Below are 11,392 nucleotides of genomic sequence, written 5' to 3' on the forward strand. Positions count from 1 at the left end.
CCTGCAGCACAGGTAGTTTTCTGCTGTCATTTATACCACTCCATTCCTGGATATAGGCGTGTAATCGAGCAGAGACTTGGTATTTATGCACAGTTGTGTCTGCTGATGAGTTCAGCGAGCTTGAAGTAACGAAGCTGGATATGAGAGCAGTGTTTCTGTGCACAGGCCTCTGATGTGTCCTCCCCACCAGTCAGCTTCAGCCTGAACTGAGGTCAGGGAAGGAGAAACCCCCAGGGGTTTTCAATTTTCTTAGGGTTTGGGAAAGTAGGTGTTCTTGCAAAAAAGATAGAAGAGATCTTTCTGTGGTCTGCTTGAGGGAAAGGCTGTGTGTGAGCACAGCTTGTATCAGACATCAGAGAGTCCAAGCCAGGTGTTTGAGGATGTAGTAAATGGGTTTTCATGAATTCCACTGCTCCACAGCTGTGTGTGACAGCATGTATCTCCCTGTGCCAGTGGCTCTGTTCTGCATAGATGGACTTGTTCTTTTATGAGCAGGTGTGTGGAAATGTATCCATGTATACAAATACAGCTTTTTGGGGTTGGTTCACTAGTCTCCAGGTGTGACTTGAAAGCTTTGCTTAAATGTAGCCGAAGTCATTCATTGAACAAAACTGATCTTTGCTTATTTCTATTTTTTTTTTTTTTTAGCTAATGTACAACATAATGATGTTTTCTCACTTAGTTCATGGATTCATTATCCACACTGGTGATGCTTGAGGAAGAGCAAAAGAGCCCATAGCTGCACTTTTTAATACGAAAGCCTTGCAAATGCACTGATGGAAAAGCCTCTCTGCCAGCAGCATGCAAGCTTTCTTTACATGTGCTAAACTGTTCTAGATGCAGTTGAATTTCTTTAAACAAAAGGCATTTGTTAAAAATTGTTTTGGTGAAAGTGGTTTTTTGTGGTTGTTTTTTTTTTTTTTTCCATAGGAAGCGAATGCTTACAGAAATGTCTTTACCTGAAGTGAGGCTTTTGGTTACATAAAACTTAAATGTGCAAGTTCCTTTTTTATTAAGAGAAAAATAAATCCTTTTTTATTTTATTTTCTTTTTGTCCTCTTTCCAGTTGATAGTAAGACAAAATGACTGTAAAGGAAAACCCTGCAAAATTCACTTGCCTCCTAAAATTGTTGCTGAGTGTTTTGAAGGCCCTTTCCTATGGACGGATGCTTTCTGCTGTGCCCAACCCCAATTAGAAATTAGCATTCTTGAAAAGGATTTCCTAAAGGAAGACAATTGCCCTGTCTTTTAAAGCTTCTCTAAATACACAGTCAAATGTCTAGGCTGATCAGGGTGTAAGTGTACAGCAGTGTGCTATTGCGACGTAGTTTGGAGAGCTGCTTGGTACCACTCAGAGCAAAGGCAAAGAAGTCTGCAATTGCTTTAATTTGCTAATTACACCTGTTGTCTATCCAGGCTGGAAAAATACAAAAGTAAGTAATCCATTGCTCTCAGGCTGTAGCAGGAAGCGAGCTCTTGGTTTTTACCTGATGTAAAGGGCTGTTTATTAAAGAAATTATGAATGCCTGTAACACTGGGATGAAGCAGTGTTATCTTGATTGCCAAAGCTTTGTGGGATACAGCTCTCTGCTCTCCTGCTCTGGGTGGCAATGCTTGCTGTCAGCATTCTGTTGTCTTATGGCTTTTCATGGAAATTCTCTGGATTTGTGGCATAATGGAGAGGATGTGCTCTCCAGAAGCTGTGCTGTAAGGCTTGTGTACCTGTATGTTTACCTGCCTCCTGTCTTGTGGGAGAGCAGTGTTCCAGAGGCTCCTGAGCACCAGTGGAGTGGCCTCAACCTCCTGTTGGTTTTACTTTCTTGCTTGTTTCTGAGGTCATCAAGGAGTAAACACGCATATGTACAAGCCTGGAAAGAGAAAGCACGTAAAACCTCTCCTGCACTGAGCCAGGAGCTCCTGGCACCTGTTTCCTCAGGGCAGCTTCTGCAAGGGCACCTGGATGCACCTTCCAAGAGCACAGAGGTCAGCAGTGAAGTACAGAGGGCTTTGGCAGCCTTCTGCTTGAAGTCCTGACATATGGGCATGTGATGGTCCTGGATTGCAGACCCCCTCTGAATAACCCCAGCATTTGAAAACAATAATGGGGAAATGAGAAATTCAGGATGGCAGTAGCTTCTTTGGAAAGGAAAAGAAAATAAGGCCCTCAAAGCCCGGCCTTGGTCTGGGCAAAGAAACAGTGAGGGTTTGCCAGAACCAGGGTCTTGCTGCAAAGTCGCAGGTCTCTCAGAGCAGTGGCCAAAGTGTTATGTTTTTGACTCTAAATGAGGTTAATGTAAGTTACATGTACTCAAATCCCTGAGCACTACTTTGAAAATGCAGGAGCTAACAGTGGTTATTTATTGATTTCATTTTGTCCCTCTGGCTCGTGTGGGAGGTTGAAAGTAAGAGAGCAGCCGCCTGTGAGTGTATGTATATAAGAGGGAGGGGTAGAAAGTGTGTGCATGGATATGGAGAGCATGAGTCTGGTGCTTTAGGAAGTTTGTAATCCCCAGATTTGAGGGCTTTTCCAAGCACCAGTTCAGACAGTCCATGGGGGCCCTGCCTCAAGGGGCTCCTACATTCTCAACCTTGCAGCCATCCTGGGCAGCTTGCTTTGCTTCGCCTGCAAGCTGCCCAGGGTTGCGAAAATTGGCAGGGCAGAAAGGAGTTTCATTCCTCAGGGATACTGGGTCAAAAACCCAGGGAAAATGTAAACCTGAGTCAACTTAAAAGGTTGGGTTTTTTTCTTTATTATTATTTTTTTTTTTCTTCTGTCTTTCTAGTTTTTCAGGATCTCAGCCCATAAAACTTGGCTGTTCCTCAGGATGGAGGAGGGTACATCCAAGCATGCCCGAAACATCTGTCATCAGTGGAAACGAGCATTGCTCTGGCAAGGCTTTCTTTGCAGTAAAGAACAAGCAAATTTGCTTATTTGTGGTTAATGCTTGTTCCAGATGGCCAGAAATAATACATAACACACAGCTCCACTATTGCCCAAACTATTGAAGCGCTGTGTGGAACATGCTTGTAGCACAAAGACAAGCTGGAGAGATTGTTTAACTTACTGGTCTCCAGTTTGGAGTGATTCCTTCAGCCACAACATAAATGCAGCCTCCCAGCAAGACTAAACTTTCCCAGAGAAAAGCAGAATTCACAGGGAAGAGCTGTATTCCTCCTTACTCTTCCACTGAGCTGATGGCCTCCATGCCATCCATCATCTATGAGGCTGCTTTGAGGCCAGTGTTTGCCACTGAAGCAAATACAAATTCTCCACTTTCCACCACAGACCACGGTTTGCCTCTTGTGTTGGTGCTGTCAGAAGGTGGCTTATATATGGGAATTTTTGCATTGGGTAGATGCTTTTCATGAAAGTTGGCCGACTTTTCCACCCATGCTGCTGCTAAAACTCATGGGAATGGGGGTGAGCTTCCCCTCTAGGTACCTCAGTGTTGCTTTGATTTACCACTCACCTTGCTAATTTAAGGTGGGATTTTTTTTTGTTGTTTTTTTTTTTTGTGGTGCAAAGCTCTAACCTGCTGAAATGATTCTCTGTGAGTTTTATAGGACTGGATTCGAGATCTCCAAAGGAGAAAATCTGCCTTCCTGCTCTTTGCCTAACAGATCTGTTATGAGGTGAGAGATCTTTTCCTGCATTGTGAATCTTTCTGGCAACCAGTGGTGATGTTATGCAAGTAGTTTCAGCCAACGTGTGGGGAGCAAGGTGGTTCTGGATGTGTACCCCTGGCCTGTGATGCCTGCCTTGCTATGGAAATGGGTCAGTGGCTTTTCTGGCCCTCATGCCCAGTGCAACTGGAAAAAGTGACCCAGATAGGCATGATGTTTCAAGAGGGGCTGGGAGGAGAGAGGAAGGGGCAAAGCTAAATATCATCAGTGCCTTATGCCTGCAGAGTGACAAGCATGTACGATGACTCCATGGTGCTCCAGCATCTGTTAAGGACACTCCAGAGAATAATTGTATCTTACTGAACAAGCATTTTCCTAATTGAGCCCGACCCTTCATGCCCTGTCCTACCCTGCTAACTAGGTGTGAAATCTAGCCATGCTGCTTCTAGCAGCTTCCAGAAACCTATTTCCCACATCACCTTATGTGTAGCCCCCCTGCAGCCAAATGGTTACTTGTTAAGATGCAGCTCTACCTAATTAAAAGTAACAGCATGTTCCCCTGTGAAGTTTGAGGTTTGTATTTTGATAATTAATCACTCAGGAGCATAACCCTGAAATAACTGCCTGTGCTGGGCTTGAGACTGCACATTAACCCTTTGCTCCAGCCTGGCCTCCATTTGCTCCCAACAAGTCCTGTGCTGTGATCCAGAAGACTGCTGGCAGCAAGCTGTAGCCAGGATGTCTCAGATGTGTTTCAGGTTGGAGCAAAAATGAGGCAAAGGTTCCATGTGTCTTACGGTTTTGACCCCAAACAATACACTGATGGCATAAATTAGGAGTTGGCTCAGGCTCACTTGAAGCTCAGCCCAGGTTTGCTTGAAACACAGCCTAATTTTTCCTGAAAGCAAAGCTCAGTGGAAGAGGAGTGCTGGGTCAGGGAGGGGGTGCTCAGCAGGTCACAACAGCCCAAAGAACTACAGTTTATCAGCTCACAGCAATTATCAGCCCACAAAAGCAGGACTGCCTGCACTTCCAATTTCTTGCCTCTAAAGAGCTATGCACGTGATGAGCAAAGATGCCCTTGGCAGGTTGGAGTGAACTGGGGGTCAGTAGCAGCAAGGATCCTGCCTGTGTGTGGGTCTGAACATAGTTAGGCGCCTAAATATCCTCCCACATCACTCCCTCCCCCTAGGAAAATCTTGATTTCCTCTGTTGCTGCCATTCCATGCAAGTGCTGTGTATCTTAGCTGGTGCCTGCACCACCTCCTTTTGGTTTTGTGCTCCTTGAGGTAATTCGCATCCTCAGCAGTGCTGCAGTGACAGAGGGGCAGGGAGCAGTGTTGGACCCTCATTTCCCAGAAACAGAGAGAAAAACAATGGAAAAAATTAAGAGATGGGCTTGCTGTTCTCATATTTAGGCCCTAAATGGGTTTTAATTTGGAGAGTCAGTTTTAATTTCCATGACAAGAGCAAGCAGCCAATCTGGGGAAAAGCTTACAAGCTGAAAAATCGGGCAGAGCTGGTCTTCCTCTGTGAGCTCAGCCCCCAGGTCCCTGTCAACATAGGGCTTTAAAGTGGAGGTAAAAGAAAATGCATGGGGGTGAGGGCACCCGTAGAAATGGGCGAGGTGAGCTTGTACCACTTCAGTGCAGTGACTGGGCACCTGGTGTTATGTGAAAGGTGCTAGTGGGACCAGAGGCTCCTGTATAGCCAGGGCAGAGGGGTCCAATGGTGGCTTTTTGGCAGCTCTTGCCCAGCAAAGCCCCTTGGAATTCCATGTGAGCTGTTTCCATGGCCTGCTTTCTGCAGTAATTTTGGGTTTATTGCCTTGGGGAGAGGGCTCCTGCAAACAAGTGAAATGCAGATGGGGTGATAAAAGGTGCAAATTGAACTGGCCTCATGCAGTCCCTGGGAAGCAGCAGTGGATGAAGAGACTTCCCACTCTTTTACAGCTATGTCCTCTTTGTAGTAAATTGGGCTTGAGGTGTTACTGTAAGGAAAACAATATTATTTTTGATGGTTCCATTATGGTTGTGACCATCCCCTGTGGAGAGCCCTATGGACTGGTGTTTTCTGTTCATTACACCTCACTTTGCTAAGACCTGATTTCCTCCTGCAGTCACATATTGTCCATCTTTATTTCCCTAAAAAAATAGGAAGGCAATTTTTTTTCCCCCACTCCTGCTTATCTCCCCAGCTGGCACCTTCCTTATCAATGGAGAGGTGTAAAGGTGGAATAGGCTGCAAAGCACCCTGGAGCTCTTACCCCTGGTGCCTATGGGCCTCTTGGATCTAGCCTTTCCCCTTTTTTCTGGAAGATTTTTTTTGAAAGGTGGAGGGAAGGAAAGAAAAGACCCTCTACCAATCCCTGCCCAGAAGACCCAGGATCTGATGCTGCACTACATCTCTGGTGGGTACCATAGCCATGATGGGACATCTCTCCCTGCTTGCCTTTGGCTTCTCTTCAGCTTGGGGTCCTAACAGATGCTTTGCAGCCTTTCCACAAATGTTTGGGAAGAGAAGCCAAAGTTAGGCTCTCCTGGCAGCGCTTCCACAAAAAATCCTTGGCTCCCAGGGAAGACAGATGTTGTTAACCCAGCTGAGTCCATGGGGGGTCCCCAGGCTAGTGCCAGGGGCTGCTGCTGGGGGCTTGCCTCCAGCAGGAAGCGTAAATTGGGAAGGAGATAAAGGCAGTGGCTCTCCCCCATCCTTGCCGTCTCTGGTAGTTCGCAAGAGCTGAAATCCTGGCTGTTCTGACAACCAGAGTAGCAAGAGTTCCCCTCCTTTCAGGGCTATCCGCTTTCCATTTAGCAGGATTAAGGTCTGACTGTCCCAACTCACCATTTGTCTGGCCTTCCCCAACTTGGCAGTGCTCCTTGCTACTTGTTTCTCTTCTTTGAAGGTTTGTGCTCCACCCTGATGGGGGGCTTCTGGTTTTGCAGGCAAGAATGTTCTTACCAAATTGTACTCATCCTTTGAGGCTAACATTAGACAACAGGGAGGTGACTCAGCCCTCTCAGTACATGTTTCCATGTTCCCAGCTGCTGTAGGAAATAAACAGTTAAGTAGCTAACATCAATAGCAAGACATATACAGAAGAAAATATTATCCTAACAACATTAGATCTATGGTTTAAACTGGTCAATGGCAGGAAATTTGGAATTAAGGACGAACGCTTGTCTCACGCTTCTCCATTTGCCTTGGGAAATAAAAATAATTCAGGCACAAAGTGAATGAAATGGCACTGGAAATGCCATATTACTGCATTTCCTGGCTTTTATAGCAGGGAATGAAGAAGGAAGAATAAATGAGGTCTTTCGTGTCCTTTAGTTCAAAGTGACGGTAACAAAATCCATCCAGGTCTCTGGAGTCAGCAGAGACTGAGACCGGTTGTACTCAGTTTTATCACTGTGTTGTGTAGCCAAGATACCAGAGAGGTTCTTCCTTTGGGGCAATTATTTTTGTTCTTGTAGTCAAGCAGTTTATTGGGCTTTTTTTTGGTTCAGCTGCACCGGGACTACTTGCATGCCAGAGAACAGGTTCAGTCCAAAGAAGTCTCACATATGCTGAGGTACAGACTTTTGAAGGTTAGAAATATTTCCAGGTAAAAAAGCAAAGCTGATGGAAGTCCATCACTTGGCAGGCACTGCCTGGGCAGAAGGTCTGAAACTCTTGCACTATGCCAACAGGTCTGTAAGCCATGTTGTTCCTACAGTCACCTCACGATGCTCTTGCTGATGGCAGGGAGTTTTCATTCAGTGATCAGCTTTATGGATGTCAGTGGGACTGTTGCAGAACATGGACCACGGGAGAAGGGCCAAGAAAGTCAACTGAATGACTGAAAGATTTTGCAGCCTTTAACTGTCAGGACAGCGTTAAGTATTCGTGAGAGAAAGTGCTACTCCAAGGCTGTTAAGCAGTCCAGTTGACAAAAAGGTAACTTCTGTAGACTGGAAATGCTTTATTTTGTCTTCAGTTCAACAGCTAACCTGGGAGGTTTCTATGAGCAGTCTGTTTTGGGGTATGTTCCCAAGAGAGGGGAAAAAGGATGTTGGCTGGGTCCTGTGTCAGGGGTACTCTTTTCTCCTTATGTGTCTTGGCATGAAGTGGGGGGTTAACACTGGAAGAGATAGACACGTATCAGAAAGGCCGTCAGGCTGGAAGTGTGGTGGGCATGTTGCTTACTTTGCTCTTTATCCTCTTTTTTTGAAGAACAGTCTGTGGACATTTAGAGATGCTGCTGCTAGCTGAATGAACAAAAGAGGTTAATGTTGGGCTCATTCGTCCTTCCACCTGTCTTGGAATTCTTTAGTGCCCTGCCACTAACTCAGACAGCATGGGGACCAGTCATGTACAGTGCTGCTTCCTCTGTCTCAATTTCCCCATAGTGACAGATTTGTCTGTGGTGACCACCACACACATACAATGCAGACACAAATGGGCAAAGGAAAGAAAGAGCCAGACTTCCTCAAAGCATGTTTTCTTCTAAGACAGATTGGTCAGTCAGGATCCCAAAACATAAAGCTAGCATCTACCATAATTCCTTTTTACCAGAATAGAGAAAGGCTGAGGAATGTTCATTTTATGGTTGCCTGTATGCATGTAAATGTGGACACACATATGGCTGTGGGGAAAGGTCTGAGCTTGGTCTTGTCTGACTTTTGGGCACAATGTCAGTTGAGTTATCAGACTCTGCTACAGTCCTGAAAACAGCGTCTTTACGACCTGCTATTCTTTCTGCCCGGGTCAACTAGAAGAGTTGGAAGAGGCACTCTTCAGGCTCCTGTGTTGTGCTACCACATATTGGAGGTACCAGCCTGAACAGGACCCAGAAAGGGTGAAAGCAAGCGTCCCTCCACCAGGAAGCAGCTGATTTCCCTGCAAGTGCTACAGAAGATCCAGCCTGTCCTGAATGTCCCTCTGGATGTCCCATAGGTGTTAAACCCATGACTGAGTTACAGTGGTATCTGCTGGCAGGGAGCAGTCTGCTTTTGTATGGAGTGGCAGATAGGATGTGACACTTGAGCCTGTGGTTTCTGGTGACATAGCTCCAGGCAGTGCATGGAGACACCTATCTCCCTCCGTATTCAGTGGAGAGCAAGTTTGTTCCTATATAAGCTGAACCACTCAGTGGTCCACAGACCCCAGGGAAAAATCCTCAATGTGTGGATAATGCATGTTTTTTTAATGCCTAACACCAACTTTACTCCATGCTGACTACCTGTAGCTGAGCAGGGTTATGGCCAAGAAGGTGGTGAGGTCCTGGAGAGCAATGCTAGCACCTGGCTACTGTGCTGGCATGCCTTATGTGCCCATTACACCCCGTCCAGTGCTGAGGGCTGAACTATGCTTCCTGTGCAGCTCGTCAGTGTGAAGATTTTGGTATGTGACTTGAGAGGGTCTGGGAATTTGACTGCCCCTTGGCCGTGGTGTCTCAAGTGTGGGTCCAAACAATTGGTGTGCATGTACTCTGTGGCCGCTCAGAAAATGGTGCCAAGGGAGCCAGATTCTTTCTTCCAACTTGCATGCAAACAAGCCGCTAATTTCACTGTCAGTTGAATGCACATATCTGAGGGCAAAATTTGGCCAGAAGCCTTTGGTCAGAAGTGACATTTTGCAGAGAGGGAGACTGGGAAGAAATCAAAGTGTGGAAAGCTTTCCAGTAACGAAAGTCTTCTGAGTTCTTTAAACAGCACAATGGCTATTGATGAATAAAAAATAAAACAGGATGGCATATCCTCTTGAATTTATTCTGGTCTCAATGGGCAGCCCCTGGCATTTTTTTCAGAAGAAACTCTTGAGTAAACATGTTGTCCAATGTGGAAAGACACATAGCATGTCATAAAAATAAGTTGTAATATGTTCTGGGAGACACACCAATGCTGTCAGGGCTGGGGAGCTGCTTAGCTTCACTTTGATTTACAGATAAATACAGTACATCTGGGGTTCCCCATTGCTGACTGTGCAGGCGAGCTCCTGATTACGTGCTGTGTTCTAACTCTGTGGGATTAATTGGGACCACCTGGAAGCATGGCAGCAAGAGTGACCTTCCTGATTGTGTGTGGTTGTAAGAGTTAAGGAGGCCAGCTTGTGTAAAAAGAAGCTCAGCTTCTCCCATTATGGGACTGGGGACCTAGAGTCACCTGAAAGGTAAGGATACTGCAAAATGAGGACTTTCTGGATATTTCCATGTAAGGCAGAGCTTCGAGTATTGAATGCGGCTGTATCTGCCGCTTTTTTTAACTATGATGCACATTTTAGCATCATTTTGGGTTTTCTGCAGGTGGAGGTGAAGAATAAAACCAGGTGCCCAGTTGAGATGATATGTTGTTTTCTGTGACATGACAAAACCTGCGTGAGGACATTTACCCTCTAAGCCCATGTTGCAGCAAAATAAACGTTAGGGTGGAGTGGTTTGGAAGGAGAGGGGATGTGGTTTTACAGAAATACCATATTAGCAGGTGATTGCATTTTGCGCAATGCAGCAATACACACTGGTCCTGGTGATTTTATTTGTTGGCTTCCGTGCAAAGTCAGCTCCTGCAGACTGACTAGCTAGGGCTCTGATAGTCATTAATTGTTGAGCTTTCCCTCTGGAAATGACAGGCACTTTTCATAATGCTGGTGTACAGAAGGGCTCGGAGACAGTGGGAGTGTGTCTCAAGTGTGTACATACATGTTTTTGGTACAAGGTGGATCTGGGAGAGAAGCCGGCACTGTAGAAAGGAGCAGGGCAGCCTAGAGGATATGCCATGGAAAAGAGCTTTGCACTGGTTTCATTTTTTTTTCTCTTTTTGGTATGTCCTAGCAAGGATATGGAAAAAGTACAAGTAGATGCGCTGGAAGGTTATGATATTGAGGAGAAAACCTCATGTCCTGCAGATGGAAAGAGAGGAAAGTAAGTTTTATGTGTTTGTGCAGAGAACAGGGATGAAGTGAAATTAGCAAGAGCTGCTTACAGGTGACCACGTTGTTTTACATCGTTCCAGTGGTGTAGGCTATCTCTGCCCACAAATGTAGTGGCGTGAACCCTTGCCAGTGAAGAGGAGCTGTAGAGTTTAGAGTTTTTGGCCAGCTCCAAGTGCTCCCCAACACGCAGCGGGTTTGGATCCTCATCTCCACTTTCCTGTGGTCTCTGGTCTTTATTTTATTCTGTTTTTTCCCTGAGCTCTGACCTGCAGCCTGTGATTCCTGCCTCCTGCTCCCAGTTTTGGCTGTCGAAGCTAAGCCTTGGCCCTGCAGCGTGCATGTGAGTGCACAGCAGTGGGGATGCATGGGGTGCCTCTGTGCTTTCCCAGGCTGGGGTGCTGCCCTGAGGCCAGCACGGTGTTTGCTGGGATTGCGGTTCTTGGTTTGGCGGCACACGGGAGCATGTGTGTGCAGGGCCGGCAGACCCTCAGACAGTGGCTTTGGCCTGAGGCAAAGCACCACAGCCCTTGGGTGCTCACCGTGAGGCAATGGAAGCTGCTCCTCGAGTGTGGGCACCGGCTCATGTCAGGTCTCCTCTGGTGTACAGAGGGTCCCCTCCACCACAGGTGCCTGTGCCAGGGGCAGCAGTGGGACTGAGGGGTCTCTGTGAGGAGAGGGGGGAGCTGCGCTGGACGCTGCCGGTTCCAGCCGGTTCTGGCAGGTTCAGGCAGCTGCACGTGGTGCACCCCTTCAGCCCCGCCGGTGCGTGACACCTCAGGGAAATGGAGGCGAGGAAGGGGAAAAGTGCTGGGAAAAGCAGAGGAACAAGGGGGAAAAAGTGAGGAAGCACCTAGTGAGC

The sequence above is a fragment of the Lathamus discolor genome, chromosome 3 (assembly GCF_037157495.1).
Source record: "Lathamus discolor isolate bLatDis1 chromosome 3, bLatDis1.hap1, whole genome shotgun sequence".
NCBI lineage: Eukaryota > Metazoa > Chordata > Aves > Psittaciformes > Psittacidae > Lathamus > Lathamus discolor.